The sequence below is a fragment of the Gossypium arboreum genome, chromosome 1 (assembly GCF_025698485.1).
Source record: "Gossypium arboreum isolate Shixiya-1 chromosome 1, ASM2569848v2, whole genome shotgun sequence".
NCBI lineage: Eukaryota > Viridiplantae > Streptophyta > Magnoliopsida > Malvales > Malvaceae > Gossypium > Gossypium arboreum.
In genome coordinates this window covers 30,936,947-30,946,805 of record NC_069070.1, presented here as the reverse complement: position 1 = coordinate 30,946,805, position 9,859 = coordinate 30,936,947, and the positions used below count along the sequence as shown (strand labels likewise).

At 32.9% G+C, this 9,859-nt stretch overlaps 1 non-coding gene across 1 annotated transcript; it reads left to right on the top strand.

Annotated features, from left to right (window-relative positions):
• The first annotated feature begins 3,243 nt into the window (after nt 1-3,243).
• On the top strand, nt 3,244-3,350 carry LOC128282391 (small nucleolar RNA R71). The gene has a single exon (XR_008272656.1). It is a non-coding gene; the product is annotated as a small nucleolar RNA R71 (small nucleolar RNA).
• Nucleotides 3,351-9,859: the final 6,509 nt, after the last annotated feature.

The following is a 9,859-nucleotide window of genomic DNA, read 5'->3' as shown; positions in this document are numbered from 1 at the left end:
TATTTCAACTTCATCTAGTTCCTTGGTGTTGGAGTTCTCAAGCCTAGACAGATGATTAGCCGCGAGATTTTTAGCTCTTTTCTTATCCTAAATTTCCAAGTCGAGGTTTTGCATCAGTTTTAGTTAAAAGGTAGCGAAGGGCGGAATGGTCAGTGTAAACAACGACTTTAGACAATATGAGATATGATTGAAATTTATCGAATGCAAAAACCACAGCTAGCAATTATTTTTTTGTAGTAGTATAATTCTTTTGTGCAGCTATCAAAGTTTTGCTAGCATAATAGATAGGCTGGAAATGCTTGTCTCTTCGCTGTCCCAATACTGCACCTACTGCAAAGTCACTCACATCACACATTAATTCAAAAGGTAAGTTTCAATTATAATTGGAGCATTAATTAATTTATCCTTTAAAGTATTAAATGCTTCTAAGCACTCCCGATTGAAATTAAAAGGTATATCTTTTTCTAGCAATTTAGTCAAAGGCTTAGCTATTTTAGAAAAATCCTTAATAAATCTTCTATAAAAACCAGCATGTCCTAAAAAGCTTCTAATAGCCTTATCCGAACTAGGAGGGGGTAGTTTTTCGATTGTTTCTATTTTAGATTTGTCCACCTCAATCCCTTTACTAGAAATTTTATGCCCTAATACAATACCTTATTGAACCATGAAGTGACATTTCTCCTAGTTAAGCACAAGATTTGTTTCCTCACATCTTATTAAAATTTGTTTTAAATTTTTAAGGCAGAGATGGAAAGAGTTATCGAATACCGAGAAATTATCCATAAATACTTCCATGATATCTTTCACTAGTTCGTCAAAGATGGCCATCATACAGCGCTGAAAAGTGGCAAGAGCATTATATAATCCAAAAGGCATTCTACGATAAGCGAACGTACCATAGGGGCATGTGAATGTCATCTTTTCTTGATCTTCAAGAGCTATTGGGATTTGGAAGTAACCAGAGAGTCCGTCTAGAAAGTAGTAGTACATGTGCCCGGATAGTCTTTCCAACATTTGGTCAATGAATGGCAAAGGGAAGTGATATTTTCTTGTGGCATCATTCAGTTTCTTGAAGTCAATGCAAACTCTTCATCCTGTGACTGTCCTTGTTGGGATTAATTCATTCTTCTCGTTGGTCACTACCGTCATGCCTCCTTTCTTAAGGACAACCTGCACTGGACTTACCCAAGAATTGTCAGAAATAGGATAAATAATTCCAGCATCTAGAAGTTTAGTTACCTCGACTTTAACAACTTCCTTCATGTTGGGGTTCAGTCATCTTTGACCTTGCACATGCGTTTTATATTCATCTTCCATCAAAATTTTGTGGGTGCAAAAGGAAGGGCTGATTCCCTTAATGTCAGAAATTTTCCAAGCTATGGCCTTTTTATGTTCTTTTAATACTTGGATTAATTCCTCTTTCTCATTGGGTTGCAAGTTAGAAGTAATAATAACTGGTAATGTAGAATTGTTTCCAAGGAATGCGTCTTCCAAGTGGTTTGGTAATTGTTTAAGTTCCAGTTTGGGAGGCTCCTCAATAGAGGGTTTTTGCTTAAGTTCATCGTTTATCTTAATGCCCTCATATTCTACTTGTCTTGACGAATGCTCATTAAGTTCATCATCTGTCTCCTCTTCTTGAGCTGGATATAGTTCCGCCACCTCCTTCTGTACAATTTCCTGAAAAGAGTCTTGAGTAATATGATCAATAGAGTCAATAAAATAACATGAATCATCCTGTTCCCTGGAGAACCTCATAGCATCATAAATTTTAAAGATAATCTCCTCGTCACCTACTCTAAGTACCAATTTACCGTCACCTACATCGATTACAGCCCTAGTAGTGGCTAAAAATGGGTGCCCTAAAATTAAAGGTACTTCCATATCTTCATCCATGTCAAGCACAACAAAATCAACAGGAAATATGAATTTATGTACTTTCACAAGTACGTCTTCTATAATACCCCTAGGGTATTTAACAGATCTATCAGCTAATTGAATACTTATCCTAGTAGGTTTAGGTTCCCCAAGACCAAGTTGTTTGAACATTTTATATGGCATCAAATTAATGCTACCGCTTAAATCAGCTAGTGCTTTCTCAACATTCAGACTACCAATTAAGCAAGGGATAGTAAAACTTCCTGGATCTTTCAGTTTGGTTGGCAGCTTGTTTTGGAGTATGGCTGAGCATTCCTCGTTGAGTTCTACTGTAGATAAGTCATCGAACTTCCTTTTATTTGTTAAAAGCTCCTTCAAAAATTTTGCGTATGTAGGCATCTGCGAGATGGCTTCAACAAAAGGTAAGTTGATATGTAATTGCTTAAAAAGTTTAAGAAACTTACCGAATTGTGCATCAATGCGATCTTTTTTCAATTTTGCTGGGTAAGGAACTGCTGGTTTATATTCCTTCGGCACTGGTTTGTCACTATTTTTGGGTTTTTCTTCTCCCTTTTGCTTACCTCGGCTTCTTGTGCTAGCTTCTTTTTAGATTCTGCTACCACTTTCCCACTCTTTAGTGTAACTGCTTTTACATACTCTTTTGGTTTGGTGTTACTAAGTAAACTTCCGAGTGGTATTTTCGAATTTAGTTTGGACAACTGGCCTATCTGAGTTTCGAGCCCTTGGATTGACTCTTGTTGATTCTTAAGTGCCGTTTCGATGTTCTAAAAATGGGTTTTTAATACCGAGATAAACTTTGTGAGCATCTCTTCAAGGTTCGGTTTCTTTTCCTGTTGATAGGGTGGCTGTTGGTAGCCTGGAGGTGGTCGCTGATTTAGTTGGCCTCTCCATGAGAAATTTGGATGGTTCCTCCAACCTGCATTATAAGTGTTACTATATAGATTGTTTTGAGGTCGAGGATTATTACCCATGTAATTTAATTTCTCGTTATCGATGTTGTGGCCATCAGGTTGGTATTCTGAATGGCTTGTTCCACCTCCACTTGCTTCGCACTGCATTACTGTGTAAACCTATGAAGAACTAAGAAAACCATCAATTTTCTTATTCAAAAGTTCTACCTGATTAGAGAGCATGGTGACCGAATCGACGTTATAAACACCGGCTGTTTTTGTTGGCTTTGTCCTCATGACTTGCCACTGATAGTTATTCAATGACATCTCCTCTATGAACTCATACGCATCTTTAGGTGTTTTATTATTGATGGTTCCACCAGCAGCTGCGTCAACCAGCTGCCGAGTCGAAAGATTCAGGCCATTATGGAATGTTTGAACCTGAAGCCAAAACGGTAACCCATGGTGAAGGCACCTTCTTAAAAGGTCCTTGTATCTCTCCCATGCATCGTAGAGTGTTTCTAAATCCATCTGCACAAAAGAAGAGATATCATTACGTAATTTAGTCGTTTTAGCCAGCGAAAAATATTTTAGTAAAAATTTTTCGATCATTTGTTCCCAAGTAGTAATTGACCCTCGTGGTAATGAGTTCAACCACTGTTTAGCTTTGTTCCTCAATGAGAGAGGGAATAACCGAAGACGAATGGAATCGTCAGAAACGACATTAATTTTAAATGTATCGCATAGTTCCAAAAAGTTTACTAAGTGAGCGTTGGGATCTTCGTCCTGCAAACCATCAAATTGAACAAACTATTGTATCATTTGAATTGTGTTAGGTTTTAGTTCAAAAGTATTTGCAGTTACAGTAGGTCTAACTATGCTTGATTCAGTTCCTGTTAAAGAAGGTTTAGTATAATCATACATAGTGCGTGGAGCAGGATTTTGATTAGCCGCAATTGCAGGAGGTAGATGATTGTCTTGGTTTTCAGCCATCTCTTCGGTTGGGGGTTGAGTATCGTCTTCTTGCTCATTCTCTGTGTATCTTAGGCTTTACCTTATTTCTCTTTGGTTTCTGTGAACTGTGCTATCGATTTCTTCGTCAAAAAATAGTGGTCCTGATGGGTTTCTTCTAGTCATAAACTATAAAAACCTGCCAGAAGATAGAAAAAGAAAATTAGTAAATTAGAATAAAATTAAAAATAAAATTAGATTGCAAGAAAAATAAATGGCTAAAATAATAAAAATTAAGTGTTCCTAATATTTTAGTTCCTCGGCAACGGCACCAAAATTTGATCACGTGATTTCGTGATAGGTTTTAAATATTTATAATTAATCATTCTTGAAACTAACTATTATCGCGATGTAAGCAAGTGTACCTATCGAACAGTAGTAAAGTTTTAGCAAAACTAAATTGTCGAACTCAAAGGAACTAAAAGTACTAGTAATGGCTGTCTTTTTATAATCTAGCCTAAGAATAAAAAGGTTTTGCTTTAACTAACTAACTATCTAAACTAAGAATTCACAGAGAATAGAATTGGGGAATTGCTTTTGGGAAAATTGATTGAATTAAGGCAATAACTAAGGAAAAATCCACCTAGACTGTACTTGTTATTCTGGCTCTGAATCAGACGATTTATTCATTTTACTTGTTCCGTAGAGGTCCCTAACTTATGCTATTATTTCTATTCAAGACTAATAACGTCTAATCCCTAGATTGAATAATTGAAACCTTTCTCTAATTAACACCCTAGGGTTGCATTAACTCGATATATGGATCCCCTTATTAGGTTTCACCCTAATCCGGCAAAATCTTGTCACCCTATGTCTAGGCGCACAATCAACTCCGCTTAATTATGACAAATGTACTCTTAGACAGGGTCTATTCCTCCTCTAAATAAGAGCTTACCTTGAATCAATAACCTAGGATATCAAAACAAGAATTAAGAACACATAATTAAGAACAAGTTAAATATTTATCATACAATTTAGAAAATAATAACAAGATTCGTCTTAGGTTTCAATTCCCTTAGGTATATAGGGGATTTAGTTCATAACTAAATAAGAAAATAGCTCAGAATAATAAAGAATACAAAACATAAACAAAACCCAAAACTCCTGAAGGGAAAATTGAGGAGAGATCTTCAGTCTTGATGATGAATCCGGCTTCTGAGATGGATCAATCGGCTTCCTTGGAGTAATTCCTTACTCCCTATTCTGTGTGTCATTTCTTCCTCCTCTAGGGTGTATTTATAGGCTTTGGAATGCCTAAGAACCCTCAAAATTAGCATTTTCCTAATTGGACTCAACTTCGGCTCGGCAAGGATACGCCCGTGTAACATGCCCGTGTGCGATTACTTCAGGCCGTGCTCGAGCCTACCAAATTGACATGGCCATGTGGTTTGCCCGTGTGATGAGGTCCAAGCCGTGGTGATTTCGTACTTTGGCCCATTTCTCCATTTTTGGCCCGTTTTTCATTCATTTCGCTCTCCTATACTCTCCTAAGTATAAAACATGAAATTAAAGCATTAGGAGCATCGAATTCACCAATTCTAATGGAAAATCATCCATAAAATGCGTTAAGCATGGGGTAAAAATATGTATAAATTACGGTTTATCACAACTCAAGGTCCTAGTTGACGGTGATTATACGATTTGAGGTTAAAGTATAACTAGGGCTTCAAGTTTACAAAGGTTATGTTGTCAGGGGATGGAGCATAAATGGAACCGTAGTTGACAGTGGTTATGTGGGCATGACAACCAATTTTTCCTTATTAGGATAATTTATAAAATCCAAACAGATATATGGAGAAGCAAAACGTAGTGGCCTTTTAGTATAATCAAGCATTTTGTTTTATCCATGTCTACCGAAAGCGATGACCCTATTATTATAACCTTTGACATAATTTGGGTGTAATAGGTTTTACTAATAGGATAACTGCCTTTGGTGGACATGTACAACACGAATTACTTGATTATACTGGAATGCCCTTACATTTTTCTTCCTCGCACTTCCGTGTAGATTTCATGAAGCATGCTCCTCTAACGATAAGAAATTGGTTGTCGTGTCCACATAACCACCGTCAACTACGGCCCTAGTTATGCTACATCCTTTGATAGCATAACCTTTGTAACCTTGAAGCCTTAGTTGCACTTTAGCCCGAGACGGTATAATCACTGGTAACCTGGACCTCGAGTTGCAAAGTGATCTTGATTTCACAAGTGATAACGTTATACTCACATGACAGGTGAAATTTGTAGGTTACTGAGCTCCATTGCATCACCGTAAACCTAAACACAACTTAAAACTATGACTATGTCTCTCTCAAAGCGAGAGAGAAATAATTATTTAAGACCAAAAATTTCAATACGCAAGAAAAAGGAAAAAAAACAATTTAGAGGAGACTGAGATAAGGGTGAGTAGTGGATGAAGTAGGAGCATTTATATAAAGGATGGGTTGGGGTATAAAGGGAATTTTTTTTATCTTAGGAATTTCGGGTTGCAGAGGCTCAGAATTAATCAAGTTTGCTTAGTTGAAATGGCTAGAGAGAAAACGCTCCCTGCAAAGGGCGTTTTCATCTGACATGGCAGTGAAAATGCTTCCTGCGGGGCACGTTTTCGATTGACATGTTAGATATGTACGTTAATATTAATTATTGAAAGAAGATATATTACAATACGCAAGCCGAAGTTTTAATCTTTTTCTGAACCTTCTAATTAATTCTTTTCTTTCTGAAAATATTGTACTTAACAAATGGACGGGGAAAAACTTAAATGAAAAATTAACATAAATAATTGTAAATTTTAAACTCACAATATGATTGTGTACAAATCAATCCAATTTAATAAATTTGTTTCGTATAATGTAAATAAGTGTAAATTTGGGATTAAAACAAATTATACAAAAACTTGCAAAATAACATTATCATTGGCATCCCGAATGTGTGCCACAATTGGGTGGGCGTCAGGCACACCTAAGGTTCCCTCGCACTATTTGGGTTGACGGCTCCTTATCTCCTTCGTCTTCATCTTCACGTGCACATCGGGGTTGATAACCATAATCATCTTCACATGTACGTCTCCAAAATTCGATCTTCGGGTTGAGTATATAAACATAAAAAATTAATAATTTAAACAACATAATAATTAACTATTTAAAATTAAATGATTTAATAAATTTTCTTACCATTTCTAATTGAACATCGGAGATATGTTTTTCATCCAAACAAATAAGTTGGTTTGCCATTTAAAAATAATAATGAAAAAAATAAAATCAAACAAAATAAAATTCAAAAAAATAATTAAAAAATAATTGAGGATTGAAAATTGAGGATTGGAAATTGAAAATTGAAAATTGAGGATTGAGAATATAGGATGGAAGAATGAGCATTAAGTATTTGGTTGAAAATAATTAAGTTTAGAGGGGTTTATATATGAAATTTTATGGTTGTTGGAGCCCTTGTAGTCATTGGAAAAGTTACCATTGAAGAGAAAACACGTTCTACAGGGCGTGTTTTCATTAATGTGGCAGTGAAAATGCACCCTGTAGGACACATTTTCCTTTCTCTCTCCAAAATCAATATAGATTGGTAAATTTTTAGAAAAACGACATACTTTCTAAAAAAAAATTCAACATATTCTATTAAATTAGCTGAAAACAGTTACATGTTTACTACAATATGGACACATTTCTCAGCAGTCTTACCATTGAACCCTAAACCTTTATTTAAAAAAGACTATGGTTTTTAACATATTAAATTTAAATGTATACTTGTTGCATAGATGACTTGAATTTAATATGTCAAATAAAAGACGTAGTATACTTCAAATAAATTTAGGAGGATTTTTTTTATGTTTTAAATATGCTCTACATCATTATCCAAATTAACATTTAATGCTCAAGTTGGTGAATAATTTGATTGATAAAGTAATGATACTTTGAAGACTTAATTAGAATAGTTTAAAGCTTGAAGACTATATTTACATCTGGATTATAGTTTGGGAATATCAATGTAATAATCCCTTATTGAAAACAAAACTAACATTTTTAATTAGGTTAAAATTCGTTATACGTTCATATACTCTTTGCAAATTTGAAACTTTATTTTTTTTTTTTTATCTTGAGTAGACTTGTTAATGGATTGGGTGGTCCGTCATAAGTTTGGGCAAAATTTTTTGTCTTCGATAAGTAATTTTAAAAGATTTTTATTTAAATTTAATTATAAAAATATATAATATTAATATAAAATTTTAAATTTTAAATATTTTATTTTTAAATAGTGAAATGAGTTATTTGAGCATGTTAGATTGAACTAGATTCAAAATTTGAAAATTTTCTAAATCGAGTCACAACTTAACCTAACTCAACCCATAAATATTTCTAATCTTAAATCCCGTTGTTACTCCTGGCTTCTCCCCTTGAAATATTTGCAGAAATTGGTGTTTGTTTTGAATTGCGAAAGGGTTTTTTAAATTAATTGGAAAAGGTTTGAAATTTGAAACTAAAGCTATCTTTTTCTCTTGAAGTGTAAAAAATTAAAATATAATATGTGTTTTTCGGCAAAAGAAATATAAGTTTAAGGAACAATAAAGAAAAAAATTGGGCTTGAATCTAATTGGGTGAAGCTTTTAGAAAAAATTATAAGATTTTTGGAAAAATAATATAGAAATAATAAATAAATAGAGTTAATTGCACTAAACATCTTAAAATTGTGTCATTCATTCTAAATTAGTCCCTAAACTTCAAAACATTCTAATTACATTCCCAAACTATCGATGTTATATTAATCGTGTTCTTCTATTATCAAAACCATTAAATGACATATCAAATCTTATGTTACATAATTTAAAATAAATTTTTAAAGAAAAGTAAAATGTTACCATATAATATTTAAAAGTTAAGACTAAAAATAAAGTAAAACTAAAAAATGCCAGAGAGTGAATAGTTAAAATTTTGTAAAGTTTGAAAACCTTAAAACTGAGATGTTTACAACATCCATTTTTACAATAGTCATTTTTTTTCCTTTAAATTTTTTATTTTAAACTATACCACATAGGACTTGAGATCTCAATTGATGGTTAAATTAATGATTTTAATAATTGAATGCTCTTATTGATATAACCTCAATAATTTGAAGATATATTTAGAATGCTTTAAAGTTTGAGGACCAATTTAAAATAAATGTTATAATTTTAGGATGTATAGTGAAATTAACTCATAAATAGATAAGGAAGGAATTGGGCTTCAATCTAATTGGATCTAAGGGTTGAATTGTATTTTATTTAATGGGCTAATCCAAGTTTAAAATTGGGCTGAACCAAACTTCTTGAAAACATATATGTTAGCATACAAACACAATACTCCAAAGCCTATACATATTGCACACAGAAGAATGGGATTCCATTACATTACACCAACATAATCAATTATTTGGCTTTGTTTTCAGCCTTTCGTTTAATTTTTTATTTTTTATTTTTTAATCCTTAAATTTGTATTTTTTTGTTAAATTATCTCAAAATTGATGGAAAAATTAACCTTTGTTAACATGACATACATGTGGCCTGCCACTTGAATGACATGTAAGCATTTAATTAATTTTTAAAATTTAAAAATATATATTTTTATACTTTTTAAATAATTTTAATAATTTTAATCTTTTTAAAATAATTCTTATATATTTTTAAATTTTTAAAATTTTAAAAATTAATTAAATCTTGACATGTCCTCCACATGAAAATCTATGTGTATGCCATGTCAAGAAAGTTAAAACATTGACTTTTCTATCTATTTTAGAGTGATTTGGAATAAAAATAAATTCAATGTCTAAAAAAAATAAAAAATTAAGTAAAAGACTAAAATAATATATATTTTTTTTAATTGGAAGGAAAAAAATTATTATGCAAAAAAGAAAAGAAAAGAACAGCAATTTGATCAAGGTTGCACCACATTGCATGGCTTGAAATTAGATTCTTTGGTTTTGCTTTGGAAATGCAAAAAGATATGTAGAGCATATGCCAGGGGAGTCACATAAGCTGACAATGATGCATGTACTAGATTTGTAGCTAGATTATGGAA